The 6,387-nt window shown below is 38.7% G+C and overlaps 1 non-coding gene across 1 annotated transcript; it reads left to right on the top strand.

Moving 5' to 3' along the window:
• Positions 1 to 5,483: 5,483 nt before the first annotated feature.
• On the top strand, positions 5,484 to 5,545 carry LOC120094434 (U7 small nuclear RNA). The gene has a single exon (XR_005488749.1). It is a non-coding gene; the product is annotated as a U7 small nuclear RNA (small nuclear RNA).
• The last annotated feature ends 842 nt before the right edge of the window (positions 5,546 to 6,387 follow it).

Raw genomic sequence — 6,387 nt, 5'->3', positions numbered from 1 at the left:
ATAGAGTTAGAAAGAGCCATTCTCAATTTAATTTGAAATAAAAAATTCTAGGATATTGAAAACAATTCTCAACAATAAAAGAACTTCTGGGGGAATCACCATCCCTGACCTCAAGCTATGCTGTAGAGCGATAGTGATAAAAACTGCATGTTATTGGTACAGAGACAGGGGAGTAGATCAGTGGAACAGAATTGAAGATCCAGAAATAAACCCACATACTATGACCACTTGATATATGACAAAGAAGCTAAAACCATCCAGTCAAAAAAGCCAGCATTTTCAACAAATGGTGCTGGTTCAACGGGTGGTCTCCATGTAGAAGAATGCAAATTGATCCATTATTATTTCCTTGTACAAAGCTCAAGTCCAAGTGGATCAAAGACATTTATATAAAACAAGCTATGCTGAACCTAATAGAAGAGAAAGTAGGAAAGAACCTCAACTACTTGGACACAGGCTAAAACTTTCTGAAGAGAACACCAATGCCTTATGGTCTAAGATCAAGAATTGACAAATGGGACTTCATAAAATTGCAAAGCTTTTGTAACACAAAGGATACTTTTGTTAGGACAAAATGGCAACCCAAAGATTAGGAAAAGATCTTTACTTATCCTACATCCAATAGAGGGTTAATATCCAAAATATACAAAGAACTCAAGAAGTTAGATTCTAGAGAACTGAACAACCATATTAAAATTGGAGTACAGAGTTAAGCAAATATTTCTCAACTTAGGAATCTCACATGGCTGAGAAGCACTTAAAGAAACCTTCAACATCCTTAGTTTTCAGTGTAATGCAAATCAAAATGACCCTGAGAATCCACCTAACACCAGTCAGAATGGCTAAAATAAAAAACTCAGGTGACTGCAGATACTGGTAAGGATGTGAAGAAGTAGGAACACTTCTCCATTCCTAGTGCAATTGCAAACTGCTATAACCACTCTGGAAGTCAATCTTGCCGTTCCTCAGAAAATTGGACATAATACTATCTGAGGACCCAACTGTACCACTCCTGGGCATATACCTAAAGATTCTCCAACATATAACAAGGACTCATGCTCTACTTTGTTCATAGCAGCCTTATTTATAATAGCCAGGAGCTGAAAACAACCCAAATATCCCTTGACAGAAGAATGAATACAGAAAATGTAGTAAATTTACACAATGTAGTACTACCCAGCCATTGAAAACAATGACTTCATGAAATTGTTAGGCAAATGTATGTAACTAGAAAATATCCTCATGAGGGAGGTAACACAGTTACAAAGGAACTCACATGGTATGTACTCACTGATAAGTGGATATTAGGAAAGAAGCTCAGCACACCCATGAACTTACAGACCATTTGAAGGTCAAGGAAAAGGAAGACCAAAGTATGGGTGCCTCAGACCTAGTTGGCGGGGGGAAATAATCACAGAAGGTTGAGGGTGGAGGGAACTGGGAGGAAGATGAGGGGAAGAGGAAAAATTTCAGGCAGGGGTAGGTTTGGGAGGAGATAGACAGTGTACAGAGTACAGAGGGTCAGGAAGTAGAGCAGAGGTATGCAGCAATGGGTGATGGGGAACTTTGGTAGCTACCAGGAAGTCCCAGATGTCAGAAAAGCAAGAGGCACCCAGGACTCAACAGGGATGACATTAGCTGAAATACCCAACAAGGAGGAGAAAGAACCCTTATAGACTGTATGCAGATGTTTAATGTGCCCCTGGTTGAGGGATGGAGCCACCCACTTTTTACAAAATTTTAACCCATAATTTTGCTTATGTCTAAAGAAAATGCAGGGACAAAGAGTAGAGCAGAGATTGAGGGAGGAGAATGTCTCACCTGCGGATCCATCTCATGTGCAGCCACCAAACCTAGACACTTGTTTTTGCCAGGAAGTGCTTGCTGACAGGAACCTGATATGGATGTCTCCTGAGAGGCTCTATCAGAGCTTTACTGATCCAGATGTGGATACTTATAGTCAAACATTGGACTGAGCACAGGAACCTCAGTGGAGGAGTTGGGGAAGGACTGAAGGAGCTGAAGGGTTTTGCAACCCCAGGGGAAGAACAACAATATCAACCAACCAGACCACTCAGAGCTCCCAGGGACTATACCACCAACCAAAGAGTACACATGGAAGGACCCATGGCTCCAGCTATATATGTATTGGAGGATAGCTTTGTTTGGCATCAATGGGAGAGTAAACGCAGGGTCCAGTGAAGGCATGATGCTCCAGCGTAGGAGAATGATAGGGTGGTTAGGTGAGAGTATGAGGGTGGAGGAACAGCCTCATGGAGGTGGGGGATATGGAATGGGGGGTTTCAGGGAAGAAACTGGAGGGGGGATAACATTTGTCATATGTAATAAAATAGTCAATAAAAAAGATAGCTATCTATATTGAGAAAGCATTACACTAGGCCATGCTTGTTAGGCTTGTATTTTGTGACAAGCCCTGTCATTCATGCCCTCTGTTTCTAACCATTGTGAAAATAAGCAGTTTCTACCACATATTTTGCCACCATGATTTTATATTATAGGCCCAGACACAAAGAATAAGTTCTATTGGAATGAAGACTCTGTACCTACAACCTAAAACAAATTATACCCCCCTATTTAATTTGTTCTATCAGATATTTAGATCACAGACGTGGAAAGACAAGCAGTGCAAGTGTCATAAGTATGCATATAAGATTCATATATACATATATAATGCATGTAAGATGGGTGATGGAATACTTGAGGTGAGTCTCTGAGAATTCTGGGTCACTGATTATTTTTGTATTCCTACAGCAGCTAGTTTGGAATAGTAGTCACCATAGAAACAGGACCTGAAGAACTTGGTCATAATACATAAAGACTTTATAGTCTCGAGTTGTATAACCTTTAATGTTCATAGTGATGAGACTGAGGTTGTCACTGGGACGTACACAGAACCTATGTATCATATGGACAAGAATTAACAATGTTTGATGGTCTCTGATATGAACCTACTCATTCTTATATCATCAGAACAGCTCTATATTTAAAAAATATCATATAGGTTCAGGACCCTGGGAACCTCTGCTTCTGAAACTATTGCTGGCTTTTTTTTTAAATAATTCACCCTATTTTATCCGTTAATTCCTAATCAATACTCAAAAATTATGCTATTTTTAAGTGAGTAAGAACCTATGTTTTTGTTTAGAATTATATCAGTATTTGTCTCTAACTAGTACAAGGTAGTAAAAGAAAAAAATAATTTTGATTTAGTTGTCAACAGGATTTTATTTCAAGAGTAAAAATAAAAGCAGTTTTCTCTCCCATTATTTTTTCTCATTTGCCATTCATTTCTCTATCCTCATTCTCATTTTCCCAGACAGATGAATCAGTTTGAAGTTATAAGAGAGCAGTGCACAATTGGAATTGGTACTTTAGACTTGGAAGGGAAAACAACTCCTCTCTAGTCTAACAGAATCTTCTTCATTTGATAGATTTTTTTTATCTCACTGTAAAAACTGTCTCCTCATGTAGCTAAGACTCTTAGCCATGAGAGGTACAGAGCCTGAACGTGCCATCTCCTGTAACCAGGCAAGACATCCAGTGATAGACCTGGGACACCAACTAAGGCACAAAGCCTTCTCCTGATAACTTGTCCACCTTGTAATTTGTGCTTGCATAAAGGTGGCACAGGACTGTGGGAGTGGCCAGCCAATGACTGGTTCAGCTTGACACTCATACATCCAAAAAGGAGCCCAGTCCTGACATTGTCTGGAGGGTCAGGGCCCAAATGCTGAAAAGTTCAGAGACTTAGGTTAGAAAATGACTCCTAACAATATTTTACTATACTCATAGACATATGCCTAGCTCAGTTGTCATTAGAGAGGAGTCAGTCAGTGATTGATATAAAAAATGCAGAGTCCCTGTAGTGGATGATTAGGCATAGCTTGGGGAATCTTGATGAAGAGGGGAGGGAAAGATTGAAGAAGCCAGAAGGGTTAAGGATAACATAAGATAACATAAGGATAACATAACTCATAGAATCATCTAATCTGGGCTCATAGGGGCTCATAGAGGCTGAACAGCTATTCGTGTAGCCTTCATGAGACTTATCTAGGATCTCTGCACTTATGTTACATTTGTGTGCCTTGGTCTTCTTGTGGGGCTCCTAATAGTGGGATCAGGGTTGTCTCTAACTCTCTTACCTGCCTTTGCCATCCTTTCTTCCTGCTGGGTTGTCTCATTTCCCCTTGATAGGAGAGAGGTTTTCAGTCTTACTGCAACTTGATATGCCTTGGCAAGTTGGTATCTATAGGAGGTCTCCCCATTTCTGAAAAACAAAGGAGGAGTGGATAAGAAGGAAAGGGGTAGGGGGAGACTGGGAGGAGAAAAGGGAGCATAAACTACTGTCAGAATGTAAAAAAAATTCACACAAACACACACGTACACACACACACACATGAACTATTGCCCTGAATAAATGATTTTGTTTTTCTTCTTATGACTACTTCCTCTCATAGTCAGGCTGACAGATAGATTGGCTTGTTTTTCAAAGTACTGAGATTCAGTGTGAGGCTCTTTCACAAAATAAGGGAACAGAAGAAACCCTGAACTCTCAGGCATGATTCCATCTCCTATCATGAGTGCAATATGTCTACCATCAAACATGCATGAGCTGTTAGCATTTAATTGTAAAGTAGAGGATACACTGGATTGCGTGGTCATACAGAAGAGACTATATGTCACAGTTCCCACTCCTGGAGCAGAGCTAGCAGGGTGTGGGTCTCCATGAGGGCTAATGGTTCCTAGGCATAAGGCTTGTTTTTATAATAATGTATATAATTCCTCCTTCAGGAAATGCTCTCCTAACAAAGTTATCAGGGAATGTTCTCCCTGCCAAGGTTTATGACTCCATTATAATTAGAAGCAGCATGAGTCTAGGAGGTGAGGATGTGTCTCAGCAAAATGGTAAATGATGTGTCCTTCATGACAGCCTTAAAGGCTCTGGGAGAGAACTCTGAAAGTATGAGTTCAAGAATATATAATTTCTCATAACATGAATTGTATGAGAGGCTTAATGGACCTAAAAGAACAAATGTAGTTACACTAATGAGCCAGCTTCTCAGAAAGATACAAAGGCAAGTAGATTTCTGAAGGTCAGCCTGGAACAGAGAGAATTTACATCCTAGTGTGGTGAGAATTGTAATATCAGGATGGAATCCTATCTAGCTAGCTTATTGTTTGTGCTTACAAAGGCAAACAGATCTCTGAAGTCATCTGCCATGTTAAAAAAGGTACTTATTATCTTCTAGGAATCAAGGGGTTAAGATCATAAAATTCTGACTCATGAGAAATCAAAGGGAACTTAGGTAAATGATTGAATTTTAAATCAAAGACTAGACTTTTGGTCTGCAAGATATGAGCTTTCTGGAGAGCTATTGAAGTTTTCTCTTTGGATTTTGTCTGAAAGATTCTCTGACTCTGGTAAGAAAACTGAGGAATTTTTTTTCCAGATTTTATGATGTTGGTCTTATAACTCAAGAAGAATTTTTTTAGCAGGTTTTCTGACTTTGGTCAGAAAATCCAAGAATTTTTTCTAGCACCTTTCCTGACTTTGGTTGCATGACTAATGAACTATTAAGAGAGCATTTAGAATGATTTCTAGCAAGAATGAGTTGTCTATAGCAGAGAACTGTCTAGGGAGCCATCTCAAAGAAAACACAGAGCTGTCAGCTTGTCCCCATGATTTATTGCTGCTACTAAACACTATATCCTCAAGAACCCCTCTCCAAGTCAAGGATGGTCCTTGGGACTGAATAATTCTCTTCAGCTTAAATGTATAGTAAATATTCTGGGCACATGTATGGTAGACATAGCTAAATTGTGAGGGATCAGAGTATTAACTTCACTCTTGACATGTAATATTCATAGTTCACTAGGGTTCTATTAGACTATATATCCAACTGTTGGTTGAGAAGCATACATTAATGATTCAAGCAAACTTGTGTATGTTTAACAGGCCATTGAAATAATCACTACACATCCCTTCACAAAGACTTTAAAGATAATTTTTTAATGTACAAAGTGAAATACCTTTCTGGTTGAGTAATATTTTTTAGATAACACATTAAACAAATGATAAATAACTTTACCAGTGGTGAAAAAATGACTCAAGATGTAGCATAATGGGAAGTATGACTGTATACACATACATGCCCACATGCACACACACACACGCACACACACACACAGAGAGAGGAATATGAATCTTTTGTAATAAATATATAGTACCTTTTCTATATTTTTGTCTAGTTCATTAAATTTCAATACTATTTAGTCTATGTAGGATTCATCAGAATAGTCAAAAATATTTCTTTTCAGTGTATACGCTATACTTAGAAATGCTTAACTTCTTGTTTCCAAAAATAA

Source organism: Rattus norvegicus, chromosome 8, assembly GCF_036323735.1.
Source record: "Rattus norvegicus strain BN/NHsdMcwi chromosome 8, GRCr8, whole genome shotgun sequence".
Taxonomy (NCBI): Eukaryota; Metazoa; Chordata; class Mammalia; order Rodentia; family Muridae; genus Rattus; species Rattus norvegicus.
This window is presented reverse-complemented; position numbering and strand designations above follow the sequence as displayed.